Below are 16036 nucleotides of genomic sequence, written 5' to 3'. Positions count from 1 at the left end.
GATGGTTTTGGCATATTTGATCATTTGATGGGGGAGACACAAACCACAGCAAGACATAAATCACGACTGGGGCATTATGGTATCCAGTGGGTGCATTCTAACCACTCATACCCCCCTACAATAAGACGATGGACGACCTGGTAGCTGAGCACAGGAAAGTAAGAGTTAAAGATCAGAAAGCCGACAGATAATTGTGCATTGCACAGGGCGCCCCGTCACTTGTACAGCAAAGGCATTTTCTGTGCAAACAGGCTGATTTGCATTGTGTCAGGGAAAATATTTATTTTATCATTGCTATTGCAGGAAGCATTTGTGCTTGTCAGAAATACAGCAGAAAGCTATGGAAATAAGCTGAATCTACAAACCCAACCATTAACCCTATGGATCAGAGAGACCTGTTCATAGCTGACAGAACTGGAAATAGCTCCATATGTACTATACAGACTGGCGGAACCAAAGACAACGCTATGAAATCCAGATGTGACACATTGATTAAACTGCAATCACATTAATTGTTTGCAATTCTGTAAAATAGGACAGATTTAAACAACAAAATGGTATTTTTTCACTTTTTTTGTTTTTTGCTTTTTTTTTTATTACGGACAGTGGAAGTAGCTGCATTTGGATTGGCTTTATCATTTTGCAGTAGACTGGGAGAAGAATGGGAAGTCAGTTGGGTATGTTGCAGGAAAAGATGAAGAGAAAAGAGCAGAAATAACCTTATCATTATTAATATTATTATTATTAATATTAAACAGGATTTACATAGCGCCAACATATTATGCAGCGCTGTACATTAAACAGGGGTTGCAAATGACAAACTAATACAGACAGTGACACAGGAGGAGAGGACCCTGCCCAGAAGAGCTTACAATCTACTGAATTCTCTTTGACTGTCCAGACACAACCTGGGGAAGGGACACAACCTGATACTTAACTGCAGCAGAGAAAAATTAGGTTTTCTGCCCTGTTGTTGCCCTGTGCTGTCTGGCAGAACTTTGAAAACTCAGTACTGGGTGCACAATATTAGAAATTGTTTGGCAGGTAAAACAGGTCCTATTTCATATGTATTCAGTGTATTTATTATACAGATTGTCTGGAGTTTAATTTAAAAAAATCAATTAGCCAATCAAGTTCCAGATCCTAACACAGTTCCAGCCACACTCATGTAAAAAAAGGAGAACACATTAAAGAACAACTCCAACCAAGCAGTTGAAACTTATTTGTACCCTGCCAGAAGATTGGTTATACTATTTACCCAACGATCTGACCCAGAATATGTAAAAAGAAACAATCCTATCTGAAGTTTCCTTCAATACCAATCATATACTGTCCAGGAGCTTCTGCCTTCTAACTGCCTTTCCTTCCAGCAGTGCAACCTCCATAAGACTATTGGGATCGGGCGCTTCCAGGGGTATTGGATGTCTGTGTCCCATTCTGCATGCTATGGTTCTCTTCTCCAACCCCTTCATCACTGTTTCCTATAGTAAGAGACACATTTATGCAATACCCTTGGAAGTGTTAAATGAAGACGTCCTATACAGGCTGCAGGGCTGCAAGGGAGTGAAGGTAGAAAACAATGGTCACCTACCTCAAAGCTTGTGTAATAATACTTCTCATTCCCCATTAGCAACATCCAACTTCTAGACTGTCAATTCTTCACAGGGTGACCATCATTCCGATTCTCCCTCCCCGGTTTAAGTTCTGCTCTGTAAGGATTACAAGAAGCTAGCATAAAGACAAGTTCTGAAACCCATAATACAGTGTTTTTATATTTACAATAGGATTGGATTAAATCACACTGTAAAAGTTTTTGTCAATTTAATTTTTTTCAATTTTTTTAAAATGTTTTAAATCTGCTTTCTAGTCATATATAATTGATGTAAAAATTAACATTTAACACAGGGTGTCCATGGGCTTCCAGGACATGTAAGTGCAGCAAAGCAGATAAGGATATTCTGGAAAACATGTCCAAGGGGGTCTAAAGCTCCACCTAATGGTCTAAAACAAAAATACAAAATATCCATAGGCAATTACAGGCAGTCCCCGGGTTAAGGATATTCAACATATGGATGCCTCCTAGATACGAACGGGGCTACCCTGCTCGCTGTGTGCAGGATGGCGGCTTGAAGAAAGAATGAGAAGAAGAAATCTGTTGCTAAACACAGCTGAGGTTGTTGGTGATCTTCAAGACAACCAGAGTTTGTCTTGGTCATTAAAGAGTAACAAGATATTCACTTGTTACTCTTTAATGACCAAGACAAACTCTGTTTGGATTTGGATATTTTAACCTGTATTATTCATACTTTTGTATTTGTATGTGTGTTTATGTGTTGACGTTTTTGTTTTGTTTTTTTCTAAAAAGTTAGGCAACTTTGTTTTGTAATGTTTGCTAATGTAAAAAAATACAAATAATGGGGTAATTAACAAGAATCCAGAACACCTGAAAATGATGAAAATTAGGGAACCCCTAAAGTGATTACTCTCCCTGGAAGAGAAATCAGATGGATAAATATTCAACATAATAATACAGCTGCTGGTCTGATTTCCTTCAGCTAAATGGGAGATTACTTTAAAAACACATTTTAATTTTTCCAGCTGGTACCATTACATTTATGTAAAATGGCAAAATATCACTGAAACTTTCTGTTTTTTTCTGAAATTATAATTTCTTTTTGTTTTATTTTTTGAATAGCAAAAGTGAGAAACCCCATGTTGGATGTTCATGGACTTTAAGGGCAGTTCAATACTTATCACAAAGTGACTCAAGCATAAAAAAATAAAAAAACATCTTTTATTGAGTACAATAAGATAAAACAAGGGGAGAAAATTCAATAAAATGCCCAGTACATAATACCAGGCTGGTATCTATATCATTGATGTATTATGGTGAGTTCTGATGAACCAACGTGTTTCGCAGGGTTAATCCGCTTCATCAGGGATTATACATATACAGAACCTCAAATGAAGAGAACACACTATAATGTAAAACAAGCAAAATGTTAATTCCTTTCTATCACCATTTTTCACATTCTACAAATAGTGTAATTTTCAAAAACTTAGAAAAGCCATCTAGGTACAAACCAAAGAATGTAGTATCAAGTGTAACTGGAATTATCTATCAGTCCTGATTTGAATGTCGTTATTATTATTATTATTATTATTATTATTATCATTATTACTAATAAACAGAATATATATAGCGCCAACATATTATGCAGCGCTGTACATTAAATAGGGATTGCGAAATGACAGACTAATACAGACAGTGATACAGGAGAAGTTCTCCCATTCCCCATGTTTGCATCCCTTGCCAGGCTCAGTTACACTTAATACTACTATTTCTCGGTTCTTGAAAATTACACTATTTGTAGAATGTGAAAAATGGTGACACAAAGGAATTAACTATTTGCTTCTTTTACATTATAGTGTCCTCTATTCATTTGAGGTTCTGTATATGGATAATCCCCGATGAAGCGGATTAACTCTGCGAAACGCGTTGGATTATCAGAACTCACCATAATACATCAATGATATAGATACCAGCCTGGTGTTCTGTACTGGGCATTTTATTGAATTTTCTAATCTCCCCTTCTTTTATCCTGTTGTACTCAATAAAAGATTTTGTATTTTTTATGCTTGAGTCACTTTGTGATATGTATTGAACTGCCCTTAAAGTCCCATGAACACAAATTGCTTTTTCATGTACCTGACATTTAGGGATGTTGGCAGTGTTAAAGTATTGGTTTGAGATCAGACAATCTAGCACACCTATGTTGGATGTTTCCAATCCGGGAGACTCACTTCCCTTTTTGTCTGGGTGACCATTGTCAGAAATAGGGGGGGGGGGATTCAAAATTTAGGAGCTACACAGAACAAGGGAAAACTTCAACTGGTGACAATTGTCGAAAGCTGGCCACATATGTATCAAAACAAGTGAATAAAATGAATTAGAATAGTAAAGAGCAGATCCTCATTTCTAATCTTTTAACCTTTTGAATAATTTTCAATGCTGGCAAGTCATTTTTCCATGGCAAAGTTTTATTCTGAACCCTGGTGATACTCACCTGTCTTTATTCTTTCATGGATGACACATCTTTTCTGCATTCTGATCTTCAACTATTGGATCTTTATCCATCCAGGCACCCACACCTGTGAATGCACAGCTCGGCTTTCAACCGGCTGGGGTTCTTCCAGAGTTTGCTAGGGACTAGAGAAAGTTCTGATTCTCAAGTCAGTTTGGGTGACACCAATGATCTGTAGGGGTGACATTCGTTCCAATGGGCAGCAATGTAAGAGGAATTCTTCCCAGTGCTAATATACTACGAACTGTGAATGTAGTAAGTACAGCAGTAGTTTCCTGAAGACCTAAAAGTTTCATGTTTTTAAAGTCAAACATTTTTACATGTTGGTATAATAAACGGGCGTATCGGCCATTTAACCCACCCTTACTGCATCAGTGTCTGACTAACCTCCCTGGCTGTATAAATCTGTCCGTATTATTATACCAAAAGCAATACATTGTTATGCATGGAAATTTATTTTACATTGTAGGCCTATAATTCTTAGGCATAACTCACCAAAATATGTCCAATATTTAATAAATGTAATGAATTAGAAAATAAACCTAAAATAATAAACACAAAAATCTGTTAAAACAAGGGTGCAGAAAAATACAGAAACCTATTATAACTGTACAGTAGCATACATAATATGTGTATATTATAATGATTACTTTGTATTGGATTCAATAGGTATTTTGTAGCTCGCATAGAGAAAGGCTACCATAGACAAAAGTAGATAGGGTATTTGGAAGGGTAATATTGTTCTCACTGGCCAGCAATGTTAAAGTCAATCTTCCCTCCAATCAATATCCTGTGAGCTGTGGATATAGTGTTATTTGGGGTTCCCTGAAAACCTGAAAATTATTGCAAGGATTCTTCCATGTTAAAAAAAAACATTGAGAAAGGCTATATATAATAGACAATTTAGGAAGATGCCATTCTTTCCACAGGCCAGCAATGTAAGAGACATTCTTCCCTGCAACCACCATACTAATATACTGTGAGCTGTGGATATAGTGTTATATGGGGTTCTTCTTTACATTCTTGGTAAAAGTAGATATTTGGAAGGGTAATATTTTTGTGGCTCAGGGTTACCGCTTTCAGCATATTTTTTTTTACCCCGAACCACACTCGGGATTACCGTTCAGGGGAGGGTAAAAAAAAAGGGGTTTAAAGTTGGAGAGGGAGCAAACCTCCGCGTGCTACTTGGGTCATGACCCTGCAGACCATCCAGAGCCGTGGACCACCAAGAATTCTTTGCAAAATAAGAGTGGGCATGCGTGCCCATTCCCAAAAATAGCCCCACTACACCCCTGCTGCTTATATACAGTGAGCTGTGGATATAGTAATTATACTAACCCGCCTAGCGGTATTCTCAAGTGTGATTCGGGGAGGATTTTACATGCTAAAAGTGGTAATCCCAAATCACACAAAAACATTAAAAAAAACACCTTGTTCCATCGGTGTCCCCCAGTGCCCTGCTGGTCCGTGGAAGTCCTGGAGACACAGCCTGCTCCTTTGATCTTCAGCCACGAAGTGCAGAGACGATCTCTGGGGTTTCCTGGTGACGTCGGTGCGAGCGGGCCGGAGGTTGGATTCAATACAAAATAGCTGTATTGAGTCCAATACAAAGAAATCTTTAATATATATATAATACATGCTACTGTACAATTATATTACAGGTTTATGTATATTTCTATTTTATCAGATTTTTGTGTTGTTTTTTTTAAAGTTTATTATTAAATTTATTAAATATCAGACATATTTCGGTGAGTTATGCCTAAGAACTACAATGTAAAATAAATTTCCATGCCAAAAAACGTAACGCTTTTTGGGTGGAAATACAGACAGAATTAGAAAGCTAGGGGCGTTAGGGGTTATAAATAAGGGTTCCCTGAAGGTTATTTCCCCATGTTAAAAAAAATCACTACTTTAGGGAAATGTCTCTGATGGCACAAAGTTTTTGATCAGTTTTCAATCAAGTTTTTTGATCAGTTTTATCATCTTCATCAATTTCATCATTTTTTCATGAGTTTTCAATCAAGTTTTTTTGACCATTTTTGATCAGTTTTATCATTTTTGATCAGTTTTCAATAAAATGTTTTAATCAGTTTTATCATCTTCATCAGTTTTATCCAATTTTGGTCAGTTTTCAATCAAGTTGTTTGATTAGTTTTATAATCTTCATCGATTTCATCATGTTTTGATCAGTTTTTAATAAATGTTTTTGATCACTTTTATCATCTCCATGAGTTTTATCATTTTTTGATCACCTTTCAATCACGTTTTTTGGTGCATATGATGATTGATTAGTCCTGCCACCCTGGGACAAATCCTATAAGCCTAGGGCTGTCACATTTGCCCCCCTGGTGATGGGGTGATAGAGGGTATTGCCACCCTTGCTGCCCCTTGCAGCATCCTCAGTAAAATGATATTAGATCCTGACTTCACCTAAGAGATATTCCGAAGTGCGCACAGCCAATCAGAAGCGGCCGACCCTCCTGGAGCACGTGACTGACGAGGAGCCTATAAAGCCATCCCCGCCGCTTCTGGACTTGGCATAGAGTCCGGTGGAGCGCCGCACATCTGCCGGTCCAGCCGGGCGGGATTACAGCGGGCTGGAAGGAGTTGTGTGTCCACATTCCTATTGGATGTTTGTCGGTGAGTCCTGTGGCCCCCTCCATTGGACCAGCTGCTGTGACAGGAGCCCCCATGTCTTCATTTGACTCTCCGCAGTTGTTGATGGTGTGTGTTTCTTGGATTCCTCAGCGGGATCTCCTTTGCCCTCACACTCGCCTGCTTCACCTCTTCTTTCGCCTTTTCCGAGGCTAAGCGAACGGCGCTACTGCTACTGTTGGCGACATACTTGTAAGTGCTATAGGAGGAACACCTGGACGGGTCAGTCATTGGCACGATTCATGTCCCTGTCACAGAGGACACACAAACGGTAAGGTGATACAAAACTGCAACAATGCCTTCTTAAAGTGACACTCTGCTTGGGGAATGTATTTCTGTGATTTAACGATCCCAATGTATGTATTCTTCTAACACTTCCCATAGAGTCGGATGTGTGGGATCCCCTGCTGCGGAGTTGGTTTCTCCCACTGATATAAGGGGAGGAATGGAGGAATAGTGGGGAATGGATGAAACCACTGGATGCGGAGGGGGTGCACAGGATGAGACACACAAAGTGTTAGGTGATTGGAAGTAGTCATCTCCCATGCTTTGGGCTATAGCTGTGTTTAGCTAGAATCAAATCAGAAAGCAAAGCAGGAATTCACTTTCTTGTGGAATCTTGCAGCACCGGGGCTCCGAGATTACTTCCCCCAGCACCCTGCATGGTTTGCATGCTCTGTGTTCTCATAATGCAAAAACTAAGCAGCAATTCATTAGCATCCGCTTAGATCCCATTGTGTGGGCAGGACAGACTGGAATCAAATGGCGGGGTGCACCATGCTATGCAAAATTTATAAATATATAAAGAAGCCCTACTTAATTTTTTAAAATAGGGGAACCCTTGAAATAACTTTCAGATCTTCGGGGAACCCCTTTTATAATTACAACATACACAGCTCCCTGTATATTAGTGCGGTGGTCGTAGGAAGAATACAGATAGCCAGAAAGATCATTATAGCTGAAATGAGAATCACAAATTGCTCCGTGCATAAGGAAAGCCCCAGAGGTCTGCACTGTTTCCCCAAACATTCATATCTGACATGGCCATGAATGGGCCAGTACACATAGATCCTGCAGCGTTACAAATTCCAAAAAGGCCCAAAATTGATTCACGCACCCCATAAACATGAATGAGTATTTTTACACCTTTGGCATTTAAGGATATTTGGGAAGCACTTTCCCCATTCTAACTTTTCTTTGCCACTTATCTCGGTGTAAATTGTCTTTAAAAACACTAGATTCCCGTCCTTTACTTATTGTGTGTATGGTAGTAACAGGGTCAGGGAAGAAACGTCCCTTGGGGTACAAATGCTGCCATTGCGGCTTCTCATTCTGAAAATGCCGTCATGTTTCACCTCCTGCTTCTGGATGAAGCATGAAAATAAAAATGTGCAAACTTGAATGATCAGTGTAGAAGCCAGACAAGTAGCAACTTCAGAAGGGGTTGGGAATGGCAGCTCCTAGCAAGGAGAATTGTTCCAATTTAGCATGGGGAAAATAAGGTGCAACAAGCAAATCAGCCATTAAATTGTCTTCTTTTGCTGGTCCGGGACAGAGTAAAATCTAGCTAGGGAGCGAGGTTTGCCTGAGGGTGCCTCCATGGATTTAGGACGCTTTGCAATCCAGCCACTGGCTATTTGTTGCTGGAGATAGACTTACTTAGCTGACATGGCCCTAGGAAAACAAGTCTCCCCCAATGGGTGCTATAAAGGCTTCATAAACACTGCACTGGTTACAGAAATAATGACATACACCGTCCTGCCTTATGTAAACCGAAAGGTGACAACTTTGTAAAAATGTACCCTCCGTTAGATGAAGCTGTTGCCTTTCTCTACCAATTACCTCTAAATAGTGATAATTTTTTTGGCTACAACAGACAATCGCCACCGCAGACAAAGTTGTCAGCGCGTCAAGAAGCTGCGTTGTAATTACCCAGTGGGCAGAGAAAAATGTTGCTGGAGGTTAAAGTGAACGCAAGCCATGCATTGCTAATAGATTGAACGAGCCTGCAGTGCCAAACAAAGCCACTTGGGGGCTCCTCAGCTGATGTAGGACTACAGATCCCAGCATGGAGTTTTAGGTGTAAACAAATAGGGGGGCAAATGTTGTCTGCAGCGTATTATCTAAATGTAAGCATGATGAGGGTTGTCACTCGTAGGATGTAATGGTGTCCCAAGTGAAAGAATCAATGTGTGGTCTACACTCCATATCTGTATGCATTACTGGCCAATGACAAACACATGCCTGATTAAACAAAAGCACATTGCCTATGAGAATCAACTCATCACCACGCATTATTCTCTCATCCTAACTTTAGAATTTGTTTTCAGCCAGTTGGCGTTCATCTTTTCACTTGCCGTGCCATATTCTCCTTCTAGATTGTAAGCTCTTCAGGGCAGGGTCCTCCCCTCCTTTGTCACTGTCTGTATCTGTCATTTGCAACCCCTATGTAATGTACAGTGCTGCGTAATATGGTGGTGCTATATAAATCCTGTTTATTAATAATAATATTCTCCCGGATCGGAGGCTTTCCCTGTAGATTCTATTGGTCAGTGCAGTCAGCATTGTTGCTGAAAAAAAATCAATCGCAGGAAAAGTAAGACAGATTCAAAGGGCTAACCATAGATTTGCAATATAGAAGAAAGAATAATGAAACTAAAATCCTAAATAGAACTCTATAGCTGTGTTTCTCAACCAGAGTTCTATGGAACTTTAGGGTCCCTCCAGAGGTTCCTTCAGCAATTTGTGTCTCAGGTCAGTGTAAGTGACACCAATGATCTTTTGGGCTATCTGTTAGGGTGACTTTCTTCCCAATAACCAGCAATGTAAAAGGAATTATTCCCACTGACCAGCACACTAATACTGTAATCTATGGATATAGTAATTATAGAAGGGGTTCCCCAAGACCTGAAAGTTATTTCAAGGGTTCCCCCATATTAAAAACACAGAGCTGCTCCAGAGATTCATATAATCTGTTTAAAAGTGCTGACACATACCATGGTGCACCCAAGGGTACATGGAACCAATTACGTATGGGATCTGTTCCTACCGCCATATTCATCATGTCACAAGAAATAGGAATCAGATCTAAGCGGAAGCCATGTGAATTGCAGCTTTGTTTTTGCATTATGAGAATACAGAGCATGGAAACTCCATAAAGTGGAATGCTGGTGCTGCAAAATTTGTTGCTGCCCCCCACCTGCCCATAGAGTGGGACAAGAAACTAAAATCCCCTTTGCTTTCAAACCTGATTTCCTTCTTTTTATAGATCAAAAAGTCACATAAATTCTTTTTTCCCCATTGGAGGTAACGAGGGCTTCAAGAGCCATTTTATTGGCTCCTTTGCTGGCCCAGGACACTGTAAAATCTTAGCTGCCGCTAGGGGGCGACATTTGCTAATTGTGACTCCATTGGTTAAGGACCCTTTGCAATCCGGCCACTGGCAAATTGTTACTAGAGATAGACTTACTTAGCTGACTTGGCCATATAGTTCCCAGAAAGTCATCCTCCCAATGAATGCTTTGGTGCCCTTATTGGGGTACATACCAGGCTTCCAGAGCCGGTTTAGGCTGAGGTTTTACCTCTCCTGGCTCTTCTCTCCCCTCTGGGGGCCAGCAAAGTCAGGCTGAGTAGGAAAATGTTACTAGATGATGCTGATGTCTTACAGCCAGAAAATTAGGCAAGTTCTGTCTGACTTGCTGCAGCTTCTCATGCTCATTATGAGAAGCTCAGTGTTTCTGGCAAGATCATTAGGAAGAAAACTAAAGCAGCCACCACATCCTTGGACTCGTAAGCTGCATTATATTCCATTCTTTGTTTTTGGGGTGAGATCTGCTGTAATAATGACATTACAGAGCAGAATTATGCATAATTTCTGACCTGTGTTGGCTAATGATCAGACTTGTAAGTAGCCTTATTGGGCTGGAGAAGGAATAGGAAATGATTGCATGTGTTCTTATGTCCACCATACACATTACCGCTTTGATATAATAAAAGATTTCTCTTCTCCTTATCCCTGATATTCCATTTGTTGATGACATCCTGGGATATTCCTGGGTGTGACACTAATAAAAAGGATTTTGGAGTATGATGATAACTGATAACACTGTTCTCTGCTGACCTCTAGTGTTCACATTGTAACAGTGCAGCAGGCACATAATTGGATTTGTGATCCTTGCTGCTGCATAAAGTGTCTGGTTGTACATGTATCACTGCAAGTCCACCCTTACCTATAATACAAGGCTTATTATTTAAATCTTAGAGTTCCCTGAGTATTTCTTCCAGATCTGTGCAGCATGCCAATATTACACAACTCCTGCACTCTGTGCGGAAGTTTCCTTTTATGAAGAATGGGCATTGCTGCTTTGTCTTCCTGTGCAGGGTAACTGGTCTGGACTGGTATCTTCCCATTCTGTAGTATTCTGCAGATGATGGGTTTGCTGCACCACAGTTCTTCTTTATGCATGCAGTGATGAAGTCATATCTATGTATGTAGTTTGTCACTTATACAGAATTTATTGTAATATTACATTTTGTACCTGGTGGTCAGTGGTAAGTATTCACTGTCAGAGGTTAGGCCTTTGCAGCATTGGGTCCCAGGTTTGGATCTCGGACAGGACATCAGGTTTTCCCCGTGTGTGTGGGGGTTTGCTCCGTGTAATCAGGTTTCCTCCAACGTTCCAAAAACATGCAATTAGGTTAATTGGCTTCCTTAAAAAATTGATATTAGACTGTAATAATGACAAATGACTATGGTATGGATATTAGATTGTGAGCTCCTTTGACGGACAGCTAATGACATGACTATGGACTTTGTACAGCGCTGCGTAGAGTCAGCGCTATATAAATACTGTGTTATAATATTAACATTTTTTACCTGGTGGTTAGCTGTAAGTATTCTGACAGTGTACCTGGAGTCACCTGACATGACTGGTATGTGGAAAGTCTGACAAATCATGTATTACTTTTATTTAGCCTGTTGAAATAAGCAGTAAAATATGACTTTGTTTATGTTTTGGGGGAATTTATAAAGCAGTGAGTGACTTTTCCCAAATGTTGGCGGTGAATCAATCATCGATATTTCAAATGCATGCATCAGGCAGGTTCACCTGCAGTCACATAATATAAAATAATTTTGGTGAATGTCATATTCACTGCTTTGAGAAATATTATTACACAGTATTTATATAGCACCAACATATTACACAGCGCTTTACAAAGTCCATAGTCATGTCACTAGCTGTCCCTCACAATCTAATATTCCTACCATAGTCATATGTCATTACTAAGGCCAATTTTTGGGGGAAGCTAACCAACCCAACTTCTTGTTTTTGGGATGTGGGAGGAAACCCATGCAAACACGGGGAGAACCTGCAGACTCCATGCAGATAGTTTCCTGGCTGAGATTCCAACCTGGGACCTAGCACTGCAAATGCTAACCACTGAGCCACCATGCTGCCCAGTATCCCTGGATATCACTGTTTAAGTAAAGGATCTAAAACCGATAGCTTCCTACTGCTGACATTTCAGGAGGATTTGGTTTCTGATGTTGTGATCTCATCTTATATTTGAGCAATGAACTTTGACTCACTTAAACCGACCTCTGTGCAATGATTTGAGTTGTTGGGTCATTGGGCCTGATTTATTAAAGCTCTCTGAGGCTGCAGAAGATACACTTTCATCAGTGAAGCTGGGTGATCCAGCAAACCTGAAATGGATCTGGTCTATTATTCAAAACATTTGTTAGCAAAAGGCAAATGACTTTGAAGAAATCCATTCCAGGTTTGCTGGATCACCCAAGTTCACTGATGAAAGTGTATCCTCTCCAACCTTGGGAAAACTTTAATAAATCAGGCCCAATGTATCAGTGACCGGTCTGCTATATTCAAGCAGACAGCATGCGACTCCGCTCTACAGTTGTTGCTCAAAATTAACGATTCCCATCTCATCATCAAAAATTGTTCATTCAAAACTGCCCTTAAATTGCCATTGTGGATGGCACAAGCGATACAACCCGGGGGATTATTTTGGTTAATTATTGGTCTCTAAGCATGTTTACAGGTGGCAAATGATCATGCACAGAACTACACATGTGCGGCTGCTACTAGTAACATATGCAGAATGTCTTATTGATCCTATATGTAGTCAGTATATTGTCTTCTGTGAACAAGCGTGCTGTCATCTGCATGGATTCATACAGCGCTGCGTAATATGTTGGCGCTATATAAATCATGTTTTTTTATAATAATATTAATTCATAGATTGTGATATTGCACACACAGGGCATAATTTGTTGGGAATAGCGTCTTTTATCTGGTGTCTGTATGTAACTTTAGTGTGGAATTTCTGCCTGGCAGCATTTCTGGCATTTGTAACTAAACAAGACTGCAGCGCTTCATCCTGAAAGTGTAACACAGAGCTGCTGGATCAACACATTGGATATATGGAAAATGCCTTAACCTCCTGTTTGCCCACCCCTAGTATCCCCAACCCCCCTTGTATTATTATTGATTTATATCATATGTGTTCCTTACTGTGTTTTATTGGATGTACAGTTGCTCTAATTTCATATTGTTGGAATTTACCTTTTGAAATGCAAATAAAAATAGATTTACTCATACAATGCCTCAAGTTTTTGCTAAAGCAGTAAAATGGTCAGCCACCCACCAGACATCGATCAATGCCTGGTCATCCCTCTGATTTTAAGAGAAGAAAATATATACAAACTGTCCGGTTTGTTTTCTTGTATTAGTGTCCCATTGCAGAGAATTCCCTTCACTTAGACAGTTGTCACTGGAACAGGTGTCCCTATTGGCAGATTTATCCTCTATTCCTCTTCTAGTGACAACTGGAATTTTTCACTTTCAGTGCTAGACATCGATCACCATAAAACACTTCCTTGCTATGGCCAAAAATAAAAAGGTTTTGGCTTTACAGTTTAAAGTGGAATTCTAACTATTCCATGACATGTCTAATGCACCTGAAACTGCAGCTAAAGGCCATGGAGATTTGTGTATGGTCATGGATCTGATCATTTCAGCCATTCTTTCTATAACTATCTCCGGTTGTTTCCATTGTTAGGTGGATACCCACAAAGTTTTGTACATCTTTAGATTTCAATATAAAAAGCAGCGATGATGTTGACTTTGTGTAAGCAATAGTGCAGGTTCCAGGATTTTCTCAAAGTTTGGTGGCTTAGGGTGGACAAAAGTACAGATTCCAGGAATACTTTGGAGAGGTATGGTGGCCTAGTATGGTGAAAGACATTAGTTGCAGTTATGTTTTGGGAAGTATTGTGGACCATTATCAGCTAACGGGCAGATTCCAGGAATTTATTGTGATACTTCTCCTACGTCTTAGAATATAAGCTCCTCTGGGCAGAGTCTTTCTTGTGTGTGTGTTTGTATTTGTTATTTGCCACCCATATTGAAATGTACAGCACTACATAATATGTTGGCGCTATCAACATACTGTTTATTAATATTATTAATTTGTTGAATGCCCTTTTACATTTTAGCAGACTTTTTACAGTTAGGTTTAGTTCGTATTTAGATGACAAGCCTACTGGGTTTTGTGCTTCATCAGATTCAGAACTTAAGATAAGCATGCTGGCTCAGTGGTTAGCATTCTGGCCTTTGCAGCACTATGTCCCAGGGTCCAATCTAAGCCGGGTGACTATCTGCATGGAGTTTGCAGGTTCTCCCCGTGTTTGTGTGGGTTTCCTGCGGGTACTCCGAGTTTGCTTGCGCATTCCAAAAACATGCAGTTAGGTTTATTGGTTTCCCTTATAAATTAGCCTTAGACTATAATTATGGTAGGGACATTAGATTGTGAGCCCCTTTGAGGGAAAGCTAGTGACATGATTTTGGACTTTGTAAAGTTCTGCGTAATATGTCAGCACTGTATAAATACTGTGTAATATTATAATAAATATCATTGACTATGACCTGGTTTAGGTTAAATGCAGGTTTCAGGTATTTGAAGGAATTAATGTTAAACTAGCAAGGAAAAGGTATTACTTATGGTGCCCAGTATGCCTACAATTTTAGGTTTCACCTGAAAGTTAAGGTTAACCTACTATGGTGCAGATTCTCTATGGACGATACAACAGGCTGTCACATTATAATATAGAAATCTAAGTGAAAATTACACCAGTTGTGAACATAACTACAGGTTTTATGGAATGGTGACTTTGTATGGTCAAAAAATCAGGTTCTATATGTTTATTAATGCATATGTATTTATTAAGGTATATGGTACCCTAAAATGTGTAGAGGTATAGGTTCTATGTATAAAGGCTTATAGTCACCCCAAATGAATAAAAAATAAAAGTTTCATGCATTTCTTGGATGGTATGGTGTGCTTTAACGTATGAAAGTATGAGTTCCATATATAAAGGCATATGAGGGCCCTGGATGTATTAAATTATACGTTTCATGCATTTCTTGGACATATTGTAGCCTTGAATGTGTAAACGTTTAGGTTATATGTATAAAAGCATATAGGCACCCCAAATGAATAAAAAGTATAGGTTTCATGCATTTATTGGACATTGCGGTGGCCTTGAATGTGTAAAAATACAGGATTCATATATAAAGGCATGTGGGGGTCCTAAATGTATAAAAGTACAGGTTTCATGTGTTACTTGGACAGTATGGTGGCCTTGAATGTATAAAAGTACAGTTTCCATTATTAGTCATATGGGGGCCCTAAATGTATTAAATTATAAGTTCCATGCATTTCTTGGACAGTATGGTGGCCTTTCCATACATTTCCTAGGCAGTAGTCTGATTCTCTTTAGATAATCCAGTAGGCTGCCAAAGAACACAACGATTTAGAAATCTAAGTAAAGAATTCAGTGTATTTGTTGTATTCGGAAGCTTATAGGTTAACATGGAGATGGTGGTGTTCCAGTGGGTGGAAGCTCCTCATGTGGCCAGCAGCCCTTCAATTGAATTGTCCCATCCAGACCACAACCACTGCGCGGGCTACGGGGTATGAAGACTGCAATTCACATTAGTGAATGTCATTGCACAATGAGTCTTACCACACATCACACACAGCAGCCAAAGAAAATGTAACAAGTGTTGAATCCCGATCCCGAGCCCTCACTGGGGGATTGCTTTGTCAATGAAGCAGCATGAGTGGTTCTCATTAACTTATTCTGTTTGAAAACAGAAAACATACACACCCGGGTTCCCGCCCTGACCTCGTATTCAACCCACCCATTTTTTGTGTGATAAATAACAAAAGCTGATAGGTGGCCAAGCTTCGATCTTTTTATTTTATGTATGTAC

General features: G+C 39.6%; 1 protein-coding gene across 1 annotated transcript in view; it reads left to right on the top strand.

Annotated features, from left to right (window-relative positions):
• Positions 1-6647: 6647 nt before the first annotated feature.
• Positions 6648-16036, top strand: part of GDNF (glial cell derived neurotrophic factor) — a 43433-nt gene continuing 34044 nt past the window's right edge. Inside the window, exon 1 of the mRNA XM_072416612.1 lies at positions 6648-7011. The gene's annotated coding sequence lies outside the window, so the exon portion shown is untranslated. The remainder of the gene's footprint in view (positions 7012-16036) is intronic.

This window comes from Pyxicephalus adspersus, chromosome 6 (assembly GCF_032062135.1).
Source record: "Pyxicephalus adspersus chromosome 6, UCB_Pads_2.0, whole genome shotgun sequence".
Lineage (NCBI taxonomy): Eukaryota > Metazoa > Chordata > Amphibia > Anura > Pyxicephalidae > Pyxicephalus > Pyxicephalus adspersus.
Note: the sequence above shows the minus strand (reverse complement) of the source record. Positions and strands in the feature narration are given on the sequence as shown.